The sequence below is a fragment of the Macaca nemestrina genome, chromosome 8 (assembly GCF_043159975.1).
Source record: "Macaca nemestrina isolate mMacNem1 chromosome 8, mMacNem.hap1, whole genome shotgun sequence".
Lineage (NCBI taxonomy): Eukaryota > Metazoa > Chordata > Mammalia > Primates > Cercopithecidae > Macaca > Macaca nemestrina.
Genome location: NC_092132.1, coordinates 61,006,729 through 61,031,909, shown reverse-complemented (window position 1 = coordinate 61,031,909; position 25,181 = coordinate 61,006,729). Strand labels below are relative to the sequence as shown.

The window sequence follows — 25,181 nt, the reverse complement described above, 5'->3', positions numbered from 1 at the left end:
GTTGTGGGTGGCATCTTGTTACACGAGAACTGTGGAAATGAACAAATGAGGGTATTTCAGGCACAAACTTCCAGGAGTTAGTTTTATGATTGAATGTTTAAAGGCTTCAGGCTATTAAAATCAGAGAACTCTCCCAGTTATGTTTCTAGGCATACCTAGAAACCTTCTAATTATAATTTGGCTCCCATGCAGTTTTTCTACAGGAAGATGTGCTGTCAAATATAAATGAATATTTGTTCCCTTTGGTCATTATATTTCTCATGGTAAATTAATAAATTTCCATTTTGTTTAAAAAAAAAAAAAGAAAAAAAAGAAAGCAGAGAGTGTAGGGAGAATAGAAGGAAATGGTCTGGAAGTGGCAAACAGAAACAACCCATTGTTTCAAAGGCCATGGGAGAAAAAAAGCCCCGCTTAACAGGGCTATAAGAAAACCATTATCCTCTGTGGACACATGGGAGTAAGAAGATGATGGAAATATTCAAAAAGAGTGTGTAAAATAATTTTGCTGATAATTTGATGATTAATTCTAGAAGATCCAATAGTTTCAGGAATTGGAGAATGGTTAGAAATGGGGTCATTTGGGGGATGTAGAAAGATATAAAATATTTTCATGGGGATTGAGATATAACTTTGGAGTCTAGGACTCTCATGATGGCTGAAGTACAAACAATCCTCATTTCTCCTGGTTCTGTGATTACTGAAATCAAAGCATGTTACTGTCAAATCTGTTATCACAGAGCTGTGCAAAGAAAGAACTATAAGTATTCTGAAATAAACAGAATGAGATTGATCCAGCTGTAGTGAACAAATAAAACCCACAGGCTGAGTGTCAGGCTGGAAGTCAGGCCAGTGTGCACATGGAAACAGAGCTGAGCACTGGGGGACTTATGCAGAGGACCAAGAGTGTTGGTTACAGAGGTGGTTCTCCTGTGTGGATTTTTTTTTTTTTTTTTTGGTGTTGTTTGTTTGTTTGTTTTTTTCCTGTGCCTTAGAAATGTCTGGTTGCTTTAAAAAATCCTGACACCCAGGCCACATCCCCAGGAATCAGTATTTTAAAAAATTCCTGAAGTTGATTCCAATGGGCAGCCAATTTGAGGGCCACTGTGCTACAGTATCTCTTAATTCTATCATATGCAAATCATTGAAGGCATCTGTCATGTCATCATTGCCGATTTTCTCTTCTTCAGTTGTATCTATTCAAACTGTGACAGGGCCTCATTTTTCAATGGATTAGCTTGTTATATAAGTAGTTGCAGAACATTACATTCATCAATTACGTGAAATTCTGTGAGGAAAGTTTTTAATGTCATGTTGTATCTTTTTTTTTTTTTTTTTGCATTGTTAGTTGCATATTATTGTTCTATTGAATTTTATTACCCAGTTTGAAATAATAATTCACTATCAAAGATATTAACCCCATGAATGGGAAGAGATGCAAGATATTTTCATTTTACAGTTTCTTTGCTTTTCTACCTAAAAACCTGTATGTAGAGATTTGTAAAAGGAAAGATATATTTTTCTCTGTGCATTTTATTTGCTTTACAATATTTATACTTTAAGTAATTAGTATAATTAGATATTTGAAAGTTCTTTTTTGCTGCCATAAATAATGCATTAATAAATACAATAATATATACCTTTTTATGCTGTGAAAGCACAAATTGCCCTGAACAAAGTTGAATGGCAAAGAAGACTTTATTTAAAGCTATCACAATAGGAGAGAGACCAAAATGTAGTCTGAACTTGACTGTGTTGAAACAAAGGGTGGAAGGACTTTTAAAAAAGTGTTGGGGTGAGCTGGAGACCAGAGGCCATCAGTGTTTGCTAATTGGCTTCACCCAAAGGAAAAATAAATTTTCTCCTATTGTTGTGACAGGAGGCAGTTTCATAATTAAAGCAAGGCTCCAGCAGAAGTCAGGCTTCTACCATCCCACAAAATTGGGAAACAGCAGCACTATCTCCCTTGATGTTTACATTTGAAAGAGATGGCTTCCAGGTCCTGGAGAAAGACATTTCTGCATTGTAAAACTGGCAACAGGCTTTTAAAAATATTTACATAAGAGCATAGGAAAAATTTACTATTGCAAGTTTTTTAAAGTAAAGAAAAAAGTGCTGTAAGAAAAGGGAAATCAGGGCATAGAGTCAGAGGGAAGCAGGTAGGAAGTTTTTCCAAGCTAAGGAGAACCCCAAGGTCATTTTGATCAATGCTTATTTCTCATTATATAAGAAGAGTTGTAAATGGCAAGGTGAGTGCAAGAATGTTTTAAAACCAGTTGATTCATATTGGAAAATTGCCTTCAGAATGTTTTTTTTTTTTTTTTTTAATTTATTTCCCACTAGTAGAGTATGAGGATTTCCATTTTGCTATGTGTGTGCCAACATGAGATTGTTAAAGGAACTCTTTCCAGATTTTATGCTTATTCGGACAAGTGTTTAAATGAAGAATGGAATATTTCACTTCCAATCTCTACAGTGAAATTAAACTTTTAACAATATATTTATTGTTCTTTTGTAATTCTTTTTCCGGGAATTGCCATTTTGTAAAGTTTTCTACAATTTTTCTTTTATACTGTTTATATTACTTTTAAAGAAAACTGTAGTATTATTCTGCTTACTGGTTCAGAAACAGGAGAAAATCTGTATTGTACCAAGAGCTAATAAAACCTGGGTATTTGTTTTTTCCATGGAAATTTCACACTTTTGTTTCCACTAGATTCCTTAGTTTAGAATAAGAACACCTGGGGTAGGAGACTGTCTAGTTTGAGGATATTTTCTCATTTTGGCTTCAGGCAAAATGAATTGCTGTATCTTAGTTTAATAAAATATTAGACACTGATACCACTGTTGCATAGAGACAATCACTGCTTGTTGGAGAAAAGTAAGTAAATATTTTGCAGTATACATCAACTGATAAACAAAACTATCATGAAGGAAAGACAAAACTTCTTTCATGTGGCATCCCAGCCTCTCTCCCAGCAACAGCCACCCATCTACAACACAGCACACCAAGGTCCATATCCGCCATGTTTTAATTGTTATATTAAACATTCTTGGTGGTGGCACTTTGATAGTCACCTCTTGTCTACATACTTTGGCCTTTTTAAGTCTCCCTATCTTTATATATTCATTAAATTCTGAAAGCTTCAGTGTTTCTCAGTAACAGCCATCAATCTTTGGAGAAAAGTAGTATATTGAAATTACTATAATACTTTTGATATCTTTCAGATCTCTGTAATACTTTTGATATCTTTCTATAATATTGATATCATTCAGATCTCTTTCTTTTCCGTATCTATTACTTTTATCTCCTCCTTTCAAGTAACGAATTGATTGCCTATTCTAAAATAAACACTATTCTATACTGTTGGAATACTGAAATGAAGCCCTACAAGCTCATTGTAAGGGAACAATCTTAAAAGTGTGTAATTTCAGTGAAGTATATTGGAACTTAGGCTTCATAAAAGGTATAAACAGAAAGAAGTAAGGGAAAAGAAGACGGTGAGACTAAAGTTTACTGAGTGATTTCTAACTGCCAAGCCCTGAGAGAAATCCAATCTTATTTTAAAAAGAAGCACTATCGGCTGAAAGACTTGTGAGAAACACTGTTTTGTTTTTACTTTTGCCCACTTAGAATTTACCATAGGATCTGGCACATAATGCTGAGTAAAAATGTACAGAAGTTGGGAAAGCTAGGGACATTTGACCTAGTTTTAAAAGATGTTTAGAATAAATGGGCATTTTGAAAATCTTAAAAATTCTTTGTACAATACATGTTAATAATTATACGGATATAAAAAATATCAGTTGAATTATATTTTTTCTAGGAAATGTTAATGGTCAAAAGTTTAATTTTTAAAACATTGCTTAAGAACTCAAGCCAACATATTAATGACTGGTGAGTACCATGACTTTATTGCTGATGAGAATAATTAAAGCTAGTTATATTATGTATATTGATTATAAAAATGTGCTTACTATAGATATAATTGTCATCCAGCTTCAAGAAGCTTATTGTTTGAATGGGAGGTCCTGTATTTTTTTAAAAAAGACCATTTGATCTTTTTTTTTTTTTTTTTTTTTGAGATGGAGTCTCGCTCTGTCGCCCAGACTGGAGTACAGTGGCGTGATCTCGGCTCACTGCAAGCTCTGCCTCCCAGGTTCATGCCATTCTCGTGCCTCAGCCTCCCGAGTAGCTGGGACTACAGGTGCCTGCCACCATGCCTGGTTAATTTTTTTTTTTTTTTTTTTTTTTTTTAGTAGAGATGGGGTTTCACCATGTTAGCCAGGGTGGTCTCCATCTCCTGACCTCATGATCTGCCCACCTTTGCCTCCCAAAGTGCTGAGATTACAGGTGTGAACCACTGTGCCTGGCTGATTTTGATTGAATTATAACCAATAAAATGGCATTATGTTCATGCAGAACCTCAATGAAGATAATTAAGAATAAATTGTGCTTTCTGATGAACTGTTAAGAGAAGATATCTTACATTTCCCATTGCTCAAATTTAAGAAGGTAAATAATAAAAAATAATAAATATATTTATATATAGGATCTAAATATACAAAGATTATATATATTATATAGTACATGTATTAGGAATATATATTAGCTATATATGGAATATATATGCGGAATATACATATACATGTACTACTCAGAAAAATAGTGTTACAGGTTGTTTTGCTTTAAAAAGTCAGGCTTGCTGAAACAAGAAAAATGGAGAACTGAATTTTGGATACAATAAAATGTGGAGAAACAAATAAGAAGAAGAACATGAAGTAGTGAGAAAAGTTTCAATGTTTGGAGAGTATAGTTTGTGAATCTCAACCATTATCATAAAAGGTGAGGAGTAGTTATGTGGAATAGATATACATCTATATTCTTAACAGTTTGCAATCTCATTTACCCCAAACCTGCAAATTCCAGTTACAAGTGCATAGCATTCTACTGTTCTCCTCATATTTCTATGTTGAAATTTGTTTCTCACAGATTTTCTTTAACCTACATTAGATTATTAACAGAGTACACACAGATCGCTTAAAAAAAGGAGGAGAGAAATGTCAGGGGCATGTGAACCAGAGCAACTCCATCTTAAATAGGAGTGGGGTAAAATGAGGCTGAAACCTGCTGGACTGCATTCCCAGATGGTTAAGGTATTCTAAGTCACAGGATGAGATAGGAGGTCAACATAAAATACAGATCATAAAGACCTTGCTGGATAAAACAAGTAGCAGTAAAGAAGCTGGCCAAAACCCACCAAAATCAAACTGGCGACGAGAGTGACCTCTAGTCATCATCAGTGCTACACTCCCACCAGCACCATGACAGTTTACAAATGCCATGGCAATGTCAGAAAGTTACCCCTATGGTCTAAAAAGGGGAGACATGAGTAATCTACCCCTTGTTTAGCATATCATCAAGAAATAACCATAAAAATGGGCAACCAGCAACCCTCAGAGCTGCTCTATGGAGCAACCATTCTTTTATTCCTTTACTTTCTTGATAAACTTGCTTTCACTTTGCACTGTGGACTTGCCCTGAATTCTTTCTCACATAACATTTCTTTTGGTCTCAATCTCCAGTGAAATAACTCCTCACACATTTCTTACTTTCCACATCATGCTTCCACCTTCTGAATACTGGTAGTGCTAATGAATTCCTTTTAAAAATTACTTCAGTATTACATTTGAATATGTAACATTCAAATTACATAATATGGTAATGGAAAACGTGAATGGCAGAAATGAAAAGGAACTACTACTAAGTTTAACTACTTTTTTAAGTTTAAAACTCAAAGCAGAGAATAAATGCCAACAGACTGAGCAATAGAGGAAATTTTTCAAAATAGGAAGAGCGAGCGAGAGAAAGAACAACTTCATTTTTTAGTCCTATTAATTAATGTTCATGTGACTACAATGATAGAACCGTCTATCCCTTAGATGTTGGTTGCCTAGATGTGCCCAAATCCTGTGGTCCTGAGGGGATTATTCTTTAATAAATAAGTAATTATTATTTATTAAATTATTATTTATTAAATAAGTATTATTCTTTAATAAATACTTTAATAAATAAGTAAAAGTCATGTTGGTTTCCATCCTAATGATTATAGAAAAGCCAGAATTTCCCTGACACCATCTTTAGGAACACTTGGGATCTACATTTCTCCAGATCACCTCTTGGCCTGATTTCACATGGCCATTGAATTCTCTCCTGTGGCCTGTTTTCTGTATTCTGTGTTGATGGAAACACCTACGTATTTTTTCTTTGATACTCCAAACCCATGTGATCACAAAGCTCTTGAATTTAGCATAATCTTTCTAAATCATTTTGAGTAGCACAGCATAGAAAACAATAACAAATTGAATACTAGACTGTTCTTACTAGTAGAATATTATTCTTAACAGTCTTTCTTTCATTTACACTGTTGGAATTCCTCACAGGCTGTCATTTGTCATCAAACATCCACGTCCTCATCTCAACTTTTAGGATAAGTGTTGGGATTCGCAAACGGCACTCTCCAAGCACTGAAACCTTCCTTACTAAATTCTTTTTCCTCTTGTTTCTCCATATTTTATTATTTCTCTTGTTGCAGCAGTCCTTTACTTATAATACCAAAACAACCTGTAACATTATTTTTCTGAGTAGTCATCCACCCTGGAGAAAAATTATGTGACTCTCTTAGAAGGCATATTATTTGTTTTCTCTTTATCCTGCATGAAGAACTGTAGGGTATTCCCTCTCCACTTCTAAGTAAGAAAAATGATAATTTTATAATCCTTTATATTCTACTTTTTAGTTTATTTTGGTGCCTGATAAAAAAGTACATACTTAGAAAATGTGGTTGGCATGTAAGAAGGGTTTAAAAGATAATAAAATCGACAATTTAGGATTGTTGTAAGTGGTGCTGAAGTAGAAAAAAGTGAATTGTGCTTATCTAAGTACATGATAGCTAGACATGGAATTAGAGGATGCAAAATGAGGGATGTAGAAAAGTTGTTTTTTTTTTGAGGATGACTTTTATACATAGATTAGATTAAGTTGTTCAGCAATGCTTGCTTATTGGTGTCTTCAGTTTCATAAGAGGACAACAGTCGTATCCAGAACTCAGCTGTCCCTGAAACTCTTGGCTGGGCAGGGAGTTTACTAATTCCTATTAAAAGCTTGACTGGAAAATTAGTCTGAAAAACATGCTACCAATTCATTATTCTAAAAGCTTCTCCTGTATTTTTCAAGTCCTGTTGTCAAAAACTGGCTCCCGTAGAAAGCAAGGAAGGTCACCAAAATGAGAGCAAATAGAGGCCACTCAATCAGACCTTGTTATAATAAAGGTCACCCACCTTCACTTGTGTCTGACAGAGACTCAAAGGTAGACAGAGAAGTGGGTTAACTTTGTACTATTAAAAAAAGAATCTGGGAAGACCTCAGTTTTGCTCTGATTGGAGGTTGTTGGCATGGGGAAACTGTAGGTGGGCTACCTAGAATGGGAGGCATCTTTTGTGTTTGGCTAGGGAGCATAATCTCTGGGGTTGGTCCTGCATTCAATGCTGGGGCGAAAATCAGGGAAGCTGACAGTCGTGGACGAGTCCTGATTCTGCTGGATTGATTGCTGCAGATGTTGCGCATCAGAGTTCTATTGTCATATATGGTCTCTCACTCCCCAGATATTACCAGTGGAACCTGTTGATTAGACAAACCTGAATTTGTTTCTCATCTGGGTAAGAGAGAATGCGATCTCACAAAGCTATGACAGTGGATTGGGGTGGGGAAGGTTAAAGTCAGTTTGTTGAGAATTGGAAGTTTGATTTAAGGCAAGTCTTTCAAACTGAGAGAGTTTGATCAGAGTTGGGTAAGGATAAAGATACAACTAAGACAGTTTGAAACAGCAAGATAAGGATTTTGTGGTGAGTGAGTCAATGCCTATTGATGTTTGTCATTGAGGAGATCTTTAAAGAAGTTCCTATAATGAACAATCAAACCATTTTGCTTAGGCAGGAGACACCTTCAAAAAGAGTCATGCTATTGACAAAATAAGAGTAAACTCATGTTTGTAGAGACAGTGTGGAATGGTTTTGTTTTACTTAGTTATTTATATTTTCATTTTTATAGAGATGGAGTCTTGCTGTGTTGCCCAGGTTCTTCCCAAACTCCTGTGCTCTAATGATCCTCCTGTCTTGGCCTCCCAAAGTGCTGAAATTACAGGCATGAGCCACCACACCCAGCCTGAAGTGTGGTGTTCATTTTCAGTGTATAGACCAACTGTGGGAGTAGACAGTTTTTGCTGTTTTTACTTGGACCTTGTCTTCTTTCTTCCCCTAGATAACATTGTCCTGTATTGAAGTTTGCACAATATATGAAATAGTCATATCAAATTCATAATCACATTTTATGTGAAGAAATCTCTCAGAATTATACACTGCATTCTATTTCCTAGTAGCGTTCTCTACAAATACTGTTTATTCTTCCTACAGGTGTTCTCTATGGGTCTAAGAATCCTTGTATTATTTGGAACTTGACGTTGTTTGCTTTTGCTGACTGTGGAAGGGACACTACCAGGACACTTTGAGCTAATGGGGAAAAGCTACTGAGTTGGGGAAGCAGTGCTACTTCTGGTGAATAGGGTAATGTAGTAATTTAAAAATAATTGCAAAAACACAATTATTTTTGCACCATCCTAATAGGTATTGCCCTTGAGGAGGATTAAGGGAGAGTGGCTCCAGGATGTCTACGTAGTAGAAGATTTTTTAAAGAAGTTCTCTGTGCATGAGAAACATGCACTCTATATTGCTGTATGTGTCTTTCAACTAACTTCAGGGTGTATAACCACTAAAGCCATAACTTGACATCTGCTATGGGCTGAATGCAGATTTGCTCAAAGGTAGCAATTATTCAAGATGTGGAAATTTTCCTAATGATAGACTTAGATCAGAGAATTCACAACTAAAGATTCCCAAGAAACCAGAAAATTATCTTAGTGATCCGTGCTTGTAGATCACATACATAGATCCCAGGACACATCTTTCCTAGGTCTGTGACATCTTACCCTATTCACCATATTCATCTTTCCTTTGCTTTGAAAATGCCCCAGGCTCCTTATGTTAATTATTCCATCCTGTTTTCTGAGCTTTGCATGCAAAGATGTGACATACCGAGTCACAAAAAAAGGCCTGTTTTACCTATTCCCTAGAGCAGGAGAGATCTTTCTCTCTCTTGCATTTTTTTTTTTTTTTTTTTTTTTTTTTTTGACTGAGAGTTGTATCTCTCAAGGAACATGTAGGAAAAATTAAATCTGCTGCAAGCTTACTTGGTTTTGCACAAATCTAGAGTAATTACTTGTTTCTTTTGCTTAAAAATGATCAATCAATAAATGGAGTAGTAAGCATCTGGTGGGGACATGCATATACTACTTCACAAGTAAATGAATATGTAAGGCTGATCAGCTGAATATTATACTTTGATTTGTTACCTAAAGAGTCTTAGAAATATTGGCATTTTTTTCTTTTATCAGGTAAAGATATATATGAGAGAGAGCTGAATAAGCACCTTAAATTCTGTATGTGACAAATGAGTTGGTCCTGGAAGAAACTGAAAAACTTTGAAGAACAAAGTGTTGTATCATTAGAATTAAGAAAGTACAAGCATTTCTTAATTTTTTTTTTTTTAAACTTTTAGGGTCAGAGTTTCATGTGCAGGTTATAAGGTAAACTGCATGCCACAGGAGTATGGTTTACAGACTGATTATTTCATCACCCAGATGATAAGCATAGTACCGGATGGGTCGGTTTTTCCTTCCTCACCCTCCTCCCACTGTCTACCCTCAAGTAGGCCCTGGTGTCTGTTGTCCTTTCTTTGTATCCATGTGTACTCAATATTTGGTTCTCACTTATAAGTGAGAATATGTGGTATTTAGTTTTCTGTTTCTGTGTTAGTTCACTTAAGATAATGGCCTCCACCTCCATCCATGCTGCTGCAATAAACATGATCTCATTCTTTTTTGTGGCTGCATAGTACTCTATGGTGTATATGTTCCACATTTTCTTTATTCAGTCTACTCTTGATGGGCATTAAGGATGATTCTATGACTTTGCTTTCATGAATGGTGCTGTAATGAACATGTGCATGCGTGTGTCTTTATGGTAGCATGATTTATACTTTGGGGGGTATATACCAAATAATGGGATTGATGGGTCGAATGGTAGTTCTAAGTTATTTGAGAAGTCTCCAAACTGCTTTCTACAGTGGTTGAATTAATTTACATTCTAAGCAACAGTGGATAAGCATTTCTTTTTCTCTTCAGTCTTGCCAGCATCTTTTATCTTCTGACTTTTAAATAATGGCCATTCTTACTGGTGTGAGATGATATCTTATTGTAGTTTTGATTTGCATGTCTCTAATGATTAGTGATATTGAGCATTTTTTCATATCTCGTTGTTTGTGTGTATGTCTACTTTTAAGAAGTGACTGTGCACTCTGCCCACTTTTCTAATAGTGTTGTTTTCTTGTTTGTTAAACTGTTAAGTTCCTTATAGACTCTTGATAGCCCTTTGTCAGATGCATAGTTTGCAAATGTTTTCTCCCATTCTGCAGGTTGTCAGCTTACTCTGTTGATACTTTCTTATGCTCTGAAGATGCTCTTTAGTTTTATTAGGACTGATTTGTTGATTTTTATTTTTGTTGCAATTGCTTTTGGCATCTTCATTATGAAATCTTTGCCAGGGCCTATGTTCAGAATGGTATTTCGTAGTTTTCTTCTGGGGTTTTACACCTAAGTTTTAGGTTTTACATCTAAGCCTTTAATCCATCTTGAGTTGATTTTTGTGGATGGTGAAAGGAAAGGACCCTATTTCAATCCCTTACACAAGGCTAGCCAGTTATCCCAGCACCATTTATTGTAACATAGAGTCCTTTCCTCATTGCTTGTTTTTGATGAATTTGTTGAAGAACAGATGGTTTTATGTGTGTGACCTTATTTCTGCATTTTATATTCTGTTCCATTGTCTATGTGTCTGTATTTGTGCCAGTACCATGCTGTTTTGGTTACTGTAGCCTTGGAAGTATAGTTGGAAGTTGGGTAATGTGATGCCTCCAGCTTTGTTCTTTGTGCTTAGGATTTTGGGGCTCTTTTTTGGTCTCATGCATTTTAGAATCGTTTTTTCTAATTCCTTGAAAAATGTCATTGATGGGTTTATTAGGAATAGCACTGAATCTGTAAGTTGCTTTCGGCAGTATGTCCATTTTAACAGTATTGTTTCTTTCTATTCATAAGCATGAAATGTTTTTCCATTTGTTTGTGTCATCTGTGATTTCTTTCAGCACAGTTTTGTAGTTCTCCTTGTAGAGATCTTTCGCCTCCCTGGTTAGCTGTTTTCCTAGCTTTTGTGTGTGTGTGTGAATGGGACTATTGTGAATGGGATTGCATTCTTGATTTGGATCTCAGTTGAATGTTACTGGTGTGTAGAAATGCTACTGTTTTTTTGTACATTGATTTCGTATCCTGAAACTTTGCTGAAGTTGTTTAACAGATCTAGGAGCTTTTGTGAAGAGACTGTGGAGTTTTCTAGGTATAAAACCATATAATCTGTGAACAGACAGTTTGACTTCTCTGTTTCTATTTGAATGCCTTTTATTTCTCTTGCATGATTGTTCTGGCTAGGACTATGTTGAACAGGAGTGGTGAGAATGGGCGTCCTTGTATAGTTCTGATATTTAAGAGAAGTGTTTCTAGCTTTTCCTCATTTAGTATGATGTTATCTGTGGATTTTATTGAAAGCCTTTTCTGCATCTATTGACCATGAGATTTTTCATTTTACTTCTGTTTATGTGATGAATCACATTTATTCATTCCTATGTGTTGAAACAAACTTGCATACTAGAAATGAAGCCTACTTGATCGTGGTGGTCTAGCTTTTTGATGTGCTACTGGATTCAGTTTGCCAGTATTTTGTTGAAAATTTTTGTGTCTATGTATATCAAGAATATTGGCCTGAAGTTTTCTTTTTTTGTTGTGTCTCTACTTGTTTTGATATAAGGATGATACTGGCCTCATAGAATGAGTTAAGGAGGAGTCCCTTCTCTTGAATTTTTTGTAACAGTTTCAGTAGGAATGGTACCAGTTCTTCTGTGTAATTCTGGTAGAATTCAACTGTGAATCTGTGTGGTCCAGGGCTTTCCCTGGTTGGTAGGCTTTTAATTATTGATTCAATTTTGGAACTCATTATTGATATGATTAGAATTTCAATTTCCTTCTAATTTAAACTTGGGAGGTTGTAAATAGCCAGGACTTATCCATTTATTATAGATATTCTAGTTTGTGTGCATAGAGAGTTTGAAATGGTTTCTGCAGGGTTTTTTGTGTTTCTGAGGCATCAGTGGTAATTTCCCCTTTATCATTTATGATGGTGTTTATTTGGATCTTCTCTCTTTTTCTTCTTTATTAGTCTCACTAATTGTCAATCATATTTATTCTTTTGAAGAACCAACTTCTGGTTTCATTCATCTTTAGAATGGATTTTTGTGTCTGAATTACATTCAGTTAAGCTCTGATTTTGGTTTGGAGTTGATTTTGCTTTTATTTTTTGACTTCCTCTAAGTGTGAATGTTAGGTTGTTAATTTGAGATCTTTCTAAATTTTTGATGTAGACATTTAGTGCTATAAACTTTCCTCTTAGCACTGCTTTAGATATACTCCAGATATTCTAGTATGTTGTATTATTGTTTTAATTAGTTTCACAGAATGTCTTGATTTCTGCCTTAATTTTATTTATCAAAAAGTCATTCAGGAGCAGGTTGGTTAATTTCCATGTAATTATACGGTTTTGAGTGATCTTCATAGTACTGACTTCTATTTTTATTGCATTGTAGGCTGAGAATGTGATTGATATGATTTCAGGGTTTTTTTTCTTTAATTTGCTAAGAATTATATTATGACTGATTATCTGGTTTTTAGAATATGTACCATTTACAAATAATAGGAATGTATGTTTTGTTTTTGGTTGGAGAGTTTTATAGATTACTGTTAGGTCCGTTTGGTCAAGAGTCAAGTATAGGTCCTGAATATCTTTGTTAGTTTTCTGCCTTGGTGATCTAATAATACTGTCAGTGGGGTGTTGAACTCTTTTACTGTTATTGTGGGGTTATCTGTGTCTCTTTGTAGTTCTCTAAGAACTTGCTTTATTAATCTGGGTACTCTTGTGTTTGGTACATATATATTTAGCGTAGTTTAATTGAGCACTTTACCATTATGTAATGCCTTTCTTTGTCTTTTGTGATCGTTGTTTTAAAGTCTGTTTTGTTTGAAATTAGAGTAACAACCCCTGCTTTTTGGTTTTGCTTGGTTTGGTTTTATCTTTGCTTTGACCCTATGAGTGTCTTGAAGACAGCATACAGTTGGGTCTTGTCCCTTTATTCAACTTGCCAGCATACCTTTTAAGTGGGGGCATTTGTCCTATTTATATTCAAGATTAATATTGATATATGTGGATTTGACCCTGTCATCCTGATGTTAGCTGGTTATTCTCCAGACTTGATTGTGTAATTGCTTTATAGTGTAAATGATCTATATATTTAAGTGTGTTTTTGGTGGCTGGTAATGGCCTGTTTCTATATTTAACCCCTGTGTAAGGGACCACTTATAAGGTAGGTCTGGTGGTAACAAACTTCCTTAGTATTTGTTTTTCTGAAAAGGCTTTTATTTCTCCTTTTTAAATGAAGCTTAGTTTGGCTGAATAAGAAATCATGGTTGGAATTTCTTTTCTTTAAGAATGCTGAATATAGGCCCATAATTTCTTCTCACTTGTAGGGTTCCTGATGAAAGGTCCACTGTTGGCCCAATGGGATTTCCTTTGTAGGTGACCTGACCCTTCTTTCTAGCTGCCTTAATTTTTTATTTTTTTTATTTTTTATTTTTTTTTACATGTTGACCTTGGAGAATATGATGACTGTATTTCTTGGGAAAGTCATCTTTTACAGTATTGCACAGGCAGTCTCTGCATTTCCTGAGTTTGATGTTGGCCTATGTAGAGAGATTGGGGAAATTTTCATGGACAATATCTTCAAATATCTTATCCAACTTGCTTTCTCTCCCATTTCTTTCTTTTAACCATAGTGTGAGACCATAAAAATGACTGTATGCTGAAACTCACAAAGTGATCTTGATAATCAATGGGAGAATTATGATTGCTCTGTGATCTTTAAATTTTTGTCAAAGTATTTAAAACTCTTTTGCATTAAATTGTACATCCATAGGGGAAATTAATAGCAAAACTTCCATTTGGGGGCTCTAGTTGTCTTATAAAGTAACTAGATAATTTTACTAGTAAACTAATATTATTTAGTGCATTGTAATTTAAACATTAGAAACATTGAGAAAGTGTTTTGTTTTATATGTAATTTATTAATCCCAATTATAATTAATTTTGTATAAAAATTAAGTACTTGTCTTTCTCTTCTCCTTGTATAACTTATATCTAATGAGCATCCTTTCTACTCATTGGAAGCAATTTGGAAAATGTGTCTTTTGGTGATACAGGTTTTTCATTTCTTCAATTTAAAAAGTCATATTTTGGGTAATGGAAATTAAAAATAATCTGCACCTTAATTACAAATCAAATATATGCAAGCACATTCATGATATATACAAGTCTTTATAGAATTGTCATTTAGCCTTTTGGAGTATTAACCAATGCAATATTTGAAATGTGGAGCAACTGCTGGGCTGTATCAAAGATTATCATACAACTGAGACATAGAAGGGATGTGGAGTCACTTACCCCATCTTTTCCTCAATGTAGGGATTATCTTTTTAAAATTCGTGAACATTCTGATACTTTTGAAAGATTGTTCCTTAAGAGAGCTTCACATTATATCTAATACAGTGATCACTGAAAAATTTAGTCTTGTTAAGTCAAAGACTTCTCATTGACTTTCCTTGGTCCCTTATTCTTTTCTCTAGATATTAAGAACTAAGCCCACTTGTTGAACAGGATACTCGCTAAACATTCAAAGAGCTTTCCTGCTCATGTCCCTCTTTTCTCTAGATTGTAGTTTATTCTTGTGCCTTCTGATTTCTGAAAACCTAATAGGATAATTAGTTCCACCCTCTTTACTCTTTTTATTGTGCTTATCCCCAAGAGAGTTTATTAATTTAGAAATTTTATCCTTTTGGTAATCCTGATTGCTGTAGTGCCAAAGAGCATGGTAGTACATCTTGGGAGATGGAAAGTTGATTTTGATCCTCAAGTCAGTGGAAAGCCATTTAAGGGTTATAGGTAGTAGGCAGAGGTGTGAGATAAGCAGATTTGCATCTCTATGAAGATACCTGTGCAGCATTTTAGAAAAAGGAATGGAGTCGATGAGGGACAGTGGGATCTGCAGGGGAGTTTAATTATGAATTGAGCAGGGTGAGTCTTTCAAGTACCTTTCTGTCAATGAGCATTTATAAGGTCTCTCCAACTATTTCTGGGAGTCTTTCTATTTCTGCTCCGGCGGAGTAAAAGTAGATGATTAGTTAAGATATTATGTTAGACACCCAAAGCACTTCCAGAAATAGTTGGTGGACTTTGGGATGGAGAATCTTAAGTCTTATAGTTATATAGGTAGGAGTTTATGTACTAGAGAATTTTAATATTAATATTAATATGCTTTAATTTTTACCAATATGCTGTTGAGGTTAGGATACATTCAGGGTACATTTTCACTTATAATAAATTAAATTATTCTCCATATGTGTCTGTCTCTCACTAGACTATTGTCTGACTGATGTTTGAGAGACTGACATGTTAATGTTTCTCTTTGTAAATAGCAGAGCATCTGGAACATATTAGAAAAAATATAAATAAGTAAATGAATGAACGATAGGCATAATGTGTAGTTATTATTCAAATTATGTATTTCGGTGAGTTGGATAAAATTTGTTGTCTGTTATTTACCTTGTTTAAAAGTAAATTGATGTGAGTTAAAATTTAGTAATGAAGAGCAGCATTGTAAATACTACAAAAAACATTTCAAGATAACATTTAATAGCTTTACAAGTGTCTTTAATGAACTTAAGATATAGCTTCCCCTGTAATTGCTGACAACTGTGTTGTTGTAGGTTGAAGATCACACATGCTTATCAGAGGTACTATTGACTTATACTTGTTCTGTTTATTGATTACTTAATTAGTTTTCTAAGATAGCTAATCAGAGAGAGATGTAGGTATTTAGGAGTCTTTCATTAAAACATGCTAAGAAATTTAAAACAGAAATGTGTGACGTGAAAGGAAAGCTCAGTAAAGGCAGAGTTCTTGAGGACCTTGGATATAATACAATGTACTACTGTAGGTAAAATTGGTATAATTTAATTTCTATTTTCTTCTTCAGAATAATTTTTTTGTTGTTGTTGTTCCATTGGTTAGGGAAATATATCACATGCATGCAGCTATGACTTTATGGGTATTTCCATTTCCATCTGAATTGTAGATTAGCAAAAATAAGTGCACATTTCTATGACCTATATATTAAAAACATTTAACTTTTGACATTTTCTCTTTTTATTGGAATTCTATTGATAAAATATAAAACTCATCATATTTCATTATTTTTTAAAGGTTTATTTTTTAATCCAACTCCATTTTGTGTTTCTGTTCAAATACTAATATAATATGGGATATTAGTGAAGTCCTTCATCTAACAATTCTTTAGCTTCAGTTATCTTCTTTAAAAAATGAGTTGTTCTCATCCTCTTATTTAAATTAATAAATACTAGCACTTTTACATCATGTCCTGTGTTTTATGTAAAATAAACTCTCATAAAGTTTACACTTTTTTTTTTTAAAGAAGTGACTTCTAATGCTATACTTTCCTCACAATCAGAGTTATTAAAGAAAAGTCATAGGAATATTTTGCTCTTTCTACATATCTGTACATTTTATTAGTTGGTTTGCTATCATATTTTTCTTAATAAAGTTGACCAAAACAAATAAGAATAGGTAAGATTATACAGTACTGAAAGCTGATTGTTAATGACATGTCCTTAAATTGAGCTTTGCAATAATTGAGATAGGAACATTTATTCTAGAGAATTCTAGATGCTGCACTTATGGTAAATTTGCTAAACAGTTCTGATCTTGGAATTTTTACATACTAGTGTGGAAGGCTTTTATTGTTCAGTTATATCATCATTTTATTGAAACTGTTTATTCATACGACTTTTGCGAAACATTACAGAGCTGGTTTGTCAGAAGCTCTTTGCACCTAACAGAGTGAGAAATGAAGTGATAAAATAGAATACAGTTTTATTTTTTCTGTTTTAAGCTTAAAACTTAAAAGATATATGAACTATTAAGTAAAAAAAAATTCATTTATTCATTCTTTCATCCAAGTATATAACCAATTTATTAAGCATATATGTGTTCATGTGAAAATTGAATCAGACAGCTTTTTGTTTCAGAGCAATTTTTTAAAAAATTCTTAAAGTAATAAAAGACTCATCTATACCTCTAGCTTTCACTGATTCCTTGCTTTAATCATTCATCTAGTAATTCAACTGATATTTATTCAGCAACAGCTGCTCATTTACATGAAATAAGAAACAATATGTTCAGGAATTGGAGGATATTAAAAAACAGTTATCTTAAACTTAAGTTTGGAAAAATAACGTATATAGAGGAGTACTTAAAAATTTGTATAGATTTAATTGTGTAAAATGTGAGAAAAGGGAACAAATTGCAAATGAAACAAATGAAGAAAAAGTATATGTTTTCCATCTTCCTTCAATAGCTGTTTTTTGTAGTTTATACATAATTTAGAGTCATAGATTGGATTAGTAGTGTATCATTTTTCACATAGTTTATTTGAAAACTTGTATTCCCTCTTCTGGTCTCATCCTCTATCTTCCCCCACTAATGGTAAGGAAAACAAGCTGGTCGGTAATTGAATATAATACTGAGCATTCATCCCAGCAAGTTGGATAGTCTCCTCTACTGCAATAGTTCAACACCAGTGGGATGATTTGGATTAGAAAATTGAAGGTAAAATGAACTATTAATTTAAATGAAGGAGGGCACTATGATTTGTTGAGGAAGAAAACAAAAAAAAGAATATATGGCTCCAGTGTCCTAAGAGGCAAAGAGACTTTTAGAAAACCCCACCACTGCCATGAGGTCAGGAGATCAAGACCATCCTGGCTAACATGGCGAAACCCAGTCTCTACTAAAAATACAAAAAATTAACCAGGCGTGGTGGCGGGCCGCTGTAGTCCCAGCTACACGGGAGGCTGAGGCAGGAGAATGGTGTGAACCCGGGAGGTGGAGCTTGCAGTGAGCCAAGATAGCGCCACTGCGCTCCAGCCTTAGTGACAGAGCGAGACTCAGTCTCAAAAAAAAAAAAAAAAAAAAGAGGGGGCGGAGCAAGATGGCCGAATAGGAACAGCTCCAGTCTCCAACTCCCAGCGCGAGCGACACAGAAGACCGGTGATTTCTGCATTTTCAACTGAGGTACTGGGTTCATCTCACTGGGGAGTGCCGGATGATCGGTGCTGGTCAGCTGCTGCAGCCCGACCAGCGAGAGCTGAAGCAGGGCGAGGCATTGCCTCACCTGGGAAGCGCAAGGGGAAAGGGAATCCCTTTTCCTAGCCAGGGGAACTGAGACACACAACACCTGGAAAATCGGGTAACTCCCACCCCAATACTGCGCTTTAAGCAAACAGGCACACCAGGAGATCATATCCCACGCCTGGCCGGGAGGGTCCCACACCCACGGAGCCTCCCTCATTGCTAGCACAGCAGTCTGTGATCTACCGGCAAGGCAGCAGCGAGGCTGGGGGAGGGGTGCCCGCCATTGCTGAGGCTTAAGTAGGTAAACAAAGCTGCTGGGAAGCTCGAAGTGGGTGGAGCTCATAGCAGCTCAAGGAAACCTGCCTGTCTCTGTAGACTCCACCTCTGGGGACAGGGCACAGTAAATAATAACAAACACAGCTGAAACCTCTGCAGACGCAAACGACTCTGTCTGACAGCTTTGAAGAGAGCAGTGGATCTCCCAACACGGAGGTTGAGATCTCAGAAGGGACAGACTCCCTGCTCAAGTGGGTCCCTGAACCCTGAGTAGCCTAACTGGGAGACATCCCCCACTAGGGGCAGTCTGACACCGCACACCTCACAGGGTGGAGTACACCCCTGAGAGGAAGCTTCCAAAGCAAGAATCAGACAGGTACACTCGCTGTTCAGAAATATTCTATCTTCTGCAGCCTCTGCTGCTGATACCCAGGCAAACAGGGTCTGGAGTGGACCTCAAGCAATCTCCAACAGACCTACAGCTGAGGGTCCTGACTGTTAGAAGGAAAACTATCAAACAGGAAGGACACCTACACCAAAACCCCATCAGTACATCACCATCATCAAAGACCAGAGGCAGATAAAACCACAAAGATGGGGAAAAGGCAGGGCAGAAAAGCTGGAAATTCCAAAAATAAGAGCGCATCTCCCCCGGCAAAGGAGCGCAGCTCATCGCCAGCAACGGATCAAAGCTGGACGGAGAATGACTTTGACGAGATGAGAGAAGAAGGCTTCAGTCCATCAAATTTCTCAGAGCTAAAGGAGGAATTACTTACCCAGCGTAAAGAAACTAAAAATCTTGAAAAAAAAGTGGAAGAATTGATGGCTAGAGTAATTAATGCAGAGAAGGTCATAAACGAAATGAAAGAGATGAAAACCATGACACGAGAAATACGTGACAAATGCACAAGTTTCAGTAACCAACTCGATCAACTGGAAGAAAGAGTATCAGCGATTGAGGATCAAATGAATGAAATGAAGCGAGAAGAGAACCAAAAGAAAAAAGAAGAAAAAGAAATGAACAAAGCCTGCAAGAAGTATGGGATTATGTAAAAAGACCAAATCTACGTCTGATTGGGGTGCCTGAAAGTAAGGGGGAAAATGGAACCAAGTTGGAAAACACTCTTCAGGATATCATCCAGGAGAACTTCCCCAACCTAGTAGGGCAGGCCAACATTCAAATCCAGGAAATACAGAGAACGCCACAAAGATACTCCTCGAGAAGAGCAACTCCAAGACACATAATTGCCAGATTCACCAAAGTTGAAATGAAGGAAAAAATCTTAAGGGCAGCCAGAGAGAAAGGTCGGGTTACCCACAAAGGGAAGCCCATCAGACTAACAGCAGATCTCTCGGCAGAAACTCTCCAAGCCAGAAGAGAGTGGGGGCCAATATTCAACATTCTTAAAGAAAAGAATTTTCAACCCAGAATTTCATATCCAGCCAAACTAAGTTTCATAAGTGAAGGAGAAATAAAATCCTTTACAGATAAGCAAATGCTTAGAGATTTTGTCACCACTAGGCCTGCTTACAAGAGACCCTGAAGGAAGCACTAAACATGGAAAGGAACAACCGGTACCAGCCATTGCAAGAACAGCCAAAATGTAAAGACCATCGAGGCTAGGAAGAAACTGCATCAACTAACGAGCAAAATAACCAGTTAATATCATAATAGCAGGATCAAGTTCACACATAACAATCTTAACCTTAAATGTAAATGGACTAAATGCTCCAATTAAAAGACACAGACTGGCAAACTGGATAAAGAGTCAAGACCCATCAGTCTGCTGTATTCAGGAGACCCATCTCACACGCAGAGACATACATAGGCTCAATATAAAGGGATGGAGGAAGATTTACCAAGCAAATGGAGAACAAAAAAAAGCGGGGGTTGCAATACTAGTCTCTGATAAAATAGACTTTAAACCATCAAAGATCAAAAGAGACAAAGAAGGCCATTACATAATGGTAAAGGGATCAATTCAACAGGAAGAGCTAACTATCCTAAATATATATGCACCCAATACAGGAGCACCCAGATTCATAAAGCAAGTCCTTAGAGACTTACAAAGAGACTTAGACTCCCATACAATAATAATGGGAGACTTCAACACTCCACTGTCAACATTAGACAGATCAACGAGACAGAAAGTTAACAAGGATATCCAGGAATTGAACTCATCTCTGCAGCAAGCAGACCTAATAGACATCTATAGAACTCTCCACCCCAAATCAACAGAATATACATTCTTCTTAGCACCACATCGTACTTACTCCAAAATTGACCACGTAATTGGAAGTAAATCAATCCTCAGCAAATGTACAAGAACAGAAATTATAACAAACTGTCTCTCAGACCACAGTGCAATCAAACTAGAACTCAGGACTAAGAAACTCAATCAAAACCGCTCAACTACATGGAAACTGAACAACCTGCTCCTGAATGACTACTGGGTACATAACGAAATGAAGGCAGAAATAAAGATGTTCTTTGAAACCAATGAGAACAAAGATACAACATACCAGAATCTCTGGGACACATTTAAAGCAGTGTGTAGAGGGAAATTTATAGCACTAAATGCCCACAAGAGAAAGAAGGAAAGATCTAAAATTGGCACTCTAACATCGCAATTAAAAGAACTAGAGAAGCAAGAGCAAACACATTCGAAAGCTAGCAGAAGGCAAGAAATAACTAAGATCAGAGCAGAACTGCAGGAGATAGAGACACAAAAAACCCTCCAAAAAATCAATGAATCCAGGAGTTGGTTTTTTGAAAAGATCAACAAAATTGACAGACCACTAGCAAGACTAATAAAGAAGAAAAGAGAGAAGAATCAAATCGATGCAATTAAAAATGATAAAGGGGATATCACCACCGACCCCACAGAAATACAAACTACCATCAGAGAATACTTTAAACACCTCTACGCAAATAAACTGGAAAATCTAGAAGAAATGGATAATTTCCTGGACACTTACACTCTTCCAAGACTAAACCAGGAAGAAGTTGAATCCCTGAATAGACCAATAGCAGGCTCTGAAATTGAGGCAATAATTAATAGCCTACCAACCAAAAAAAGTCAGGACCAGATGGATTCACAGCTGAATTCTACCAGAGGTACAAGGAGGGGTTGCTACCATTCCTTCTGAAACTATTCCAATCAATAGAAAAAGAGGGAATCCTCCCTAACTCATTTTATGAGGCCAACATCATCCTGATACCAAAGCCTGGCAGAGACACAACAAAAAAAGAGAATTTTAGACCAATATCCCTGATGAACATCGATGCAAAAATCCTCAATAAAATACTGGCAAACCGGATTCAGCAACACATCAAAACGCTTATCCACCATGATCAAGTGGGCTTCAAACCTGGGATGCAAGGCTGGTTCAACATTCGCGAATCAATAAACATAATCCAGCATATAAACAGAAGCAAAGACAAGAACCACATGATTATCTCAATAGATGCAGAAAAGGCTTTTGCCAAAATTCAACAGCCCTTCATGCTAAAAACGCTCAATAAATTCGGTATTGATGGAATGTACTTCAAAATAATAAGAGCTATTTATGACAAACCCACAGCCAATATCATACTGAATGGGCAAAAACTGGAAAAATTCCCTTTGAAAACTGGCACAAGACAGGGATGCCCTCTCTCACCACTCCTATTCAACATAGTGTTGGAAGTTCTGGCTAGGGCAATCAGGCAAGAGAAAGAAATCAAGGGTATTCAGTTAGGAAAAGAAGAAGTCAAATTGTCCCTGTTTGCAGATGACATGATTGTATATTTAGAAAACCCCATTGTCTCAGCCCAAAATCTCCTTAAGCTGATAAGCAACTTCAGCAAAGTCTCAGGATACAAAATTAATGTGCAAAAATCACAAGCATTCTTATACACCTGTAACAGACAAACAGAGAGCCAAATCAGGAATGAACTTCCATTCACAATTGCTTCAAAGAGAATAAAATACCTAGGAATCCAACTTACAAGGGATGTGAATGACCTCTTCAAGGAGAACTACAAACCACTGCTCAGTGAAATAAAAGAGGACACAAACAAATGGAAGAACATACCATGCTCATGGATAGGAAGAATCAATATCGTGAAAATGGCCATACTGCCCAAGGTAATTTATAGATTCAATGCCATCCCCATCAAGCTACCAATGAGTTTCTTCACAGAATTGGAAAAAACTGCTTTAAAGTTCATATGGAACCAAAAAAGAGCCCGCATCTCCAAGACAATCCTAAGTCAAAAGAACAAAGCTGGAGGCATCACGCTACCTGACTTCAAACTATACTACAAGGCTACAGTAACCAAAACAGCATGGTACTGGTACCAAAACAGAGATATAGACCAATGGAACAGAACAGAGTCCTCAGAAATAATACCACACATCTACAGCCATCTGATCTTTGACAAACCTGAGAGAAACAAGAAATGGGGAAAGGATTCCCTATTTAATAAATGGTGCTGGGAAAATTGGCTAGCCATAAGTAGAAAGCTGAAACTGGATCCTTTCCTTACTCCTTATACGAAAATTAATTCAAGATGGATTAGAGACTTAAATGTTAGACCTAATACCATAAAAATCCTAGCGGAAATCCTAGGTAGTACCATTCAGGACATAGGCATGGGCAAAGACTTCATGTCTAAAACACCAAAAGCAACGGCAGCAAAAGCCAAAATTGACAAATGGGATCTAATTAAACTAAAGAGCTTCTGCACAGCAAAAGAAACTACCATCAGAGTGAACAGGCAACCTACAGAATGGGAGAAAATTTTTGCAATCTACTCATCTGTCAAAGGGCTAATATCCAGAACCTACAAAGAACTCAAACAAATTTACAAGAAAAAAACAAACAACCCCATCAAAAAGTGGGCAAAGGATATGAACAGACATTTCTCAAAAGAAGACATTCATACAGCCAACAGACACATGAAAAAATGCTCATCATCACTGGCCATCAGAGAAATGCAAATCAAAACCACAGTGAGATACCATCTCACACCAGTTAGAATGGCAATCATTAAAAAGTCAGGAAACAACAGGTGCTGGAGAGGATGTGGAGAAATAGGAACGCTTTTACACTGTTGGTGGGATTGTAAACTAGTTCAACCATTATGGAAAACAGTATGGCGATTCCTCAAGGATCTAGAACTAGATGTACCATATGACCCAGCCATCCCATTACTGGGGATATACCCAAAGGATTATAAATTATGCTGCTATAAAGACACATGCACACATATGTTTATTGCAGCATTATTCACAATAGCAAAGACTTGGAATCAACCCAAATGTCCATCAGTGACAGATTGGATTAAGAAAATGTGGCACATATACACCATGGAATACTATGCAGCCATAAAAAAGGATGAGTTTGTGTCCTTTGTAGGGACATGGATGCAGCTGGAAACCATCATTCTTAGCAAACTATCACAAGAACAGAAAACCAAACACCGCATGTTCTCACTCATAGGTGGGAACTGAACAATGAGATCACTTGGACTCAGGAAGGGGAACATCACACACCAGGGCCTATCATGGGGAGGGGGTAGGGGGGATGGATTGCATTGGGAGTTATACCTGATGTAAATGACGAGTTGATGGGTGCAGCACAGCAACATGGCACAAGTATACATATGTAACAAACCTGCACGTTATGCACATGTACCCTACAACTTAAAGTATAATAATAATAAATAAAAAAAAAAAGAAAAAAGAAAACCCCACTCCTTTCAGTGGCAAAACTTATTCTAACAGTGTTCAAAATAAGTCTCAGGTACCTATGAGTATACCAAATTGGATTCTTAGGAAAATATTTTTGCTGCTGTTAGTTTTTTGGGGGATGCTTATACATGATAAAAAGGAAGAGCATTATTTGCGAAGTGATCTTTTGGGATGAGTCTGCTAACTATATAGATTCTGGAACCACGTCTATCAGGCGAAGTGTTTTTAAACCGTCTTTTGATAAGTATAGGTCAGACTTTGGTGTTGTCATGGATTCATTGGCACACCTCCCTGATTCCTCTTCAGGGCCAATACACCCATCCACAATTACCTGCAGTGCCTGATGTGCCTCACTTCAACTTCAGGAAACTGCCTGGGCCAAGGTTATATCTCTCAGGGGGCGGCCTACAACCACTGACAAACTGATGCAGGGACACAAAGGCTGGGCCCCCTTGTCTCACTTCAGGACTGCTCTGCAGGAACTGACACTGCTTGACAATGAAGATCCTTTGTGAAGTGGCCACTCAGCCCAAAGATGTGAGGATAAAGGGATTTGAACAAAGATGAGGATAAAAACTTCCCATAACTCTGGGTAACTTATTCTACAAAAGCAGAATCTTCAGCCTGAAGAGGTCA

General features: G+C 36.4%; 1 protein-coding gene across 17 annotated transcripts in view; it reads left to right on the top strand.

Moving 5' to 3' along the window:
* The window catches only part of LOC105477129 (RALY RNA binding protein like), a 733,794-nt gene that overhangs the window by 110,903 nt on the left and 597,710 nt on the right, over positions 1-25,181 (top strand). Inside the window, exon 1 of one of the 17 annotated variants that reach the window (XM_071068043.1) lies at positions 9,248-11,206. The exons of the other annotated variants lie outside the window; for them this stretch is intronic. The gene's annotated coding sequence lies outside the window, so the exon portion shown is untranslated. Of the gene's footprint in view, positions 1-9,247; positions 11,207-25,181 lie in introns of those variants that run through there. 17 annotated transcript variants of the gene reach the window in all.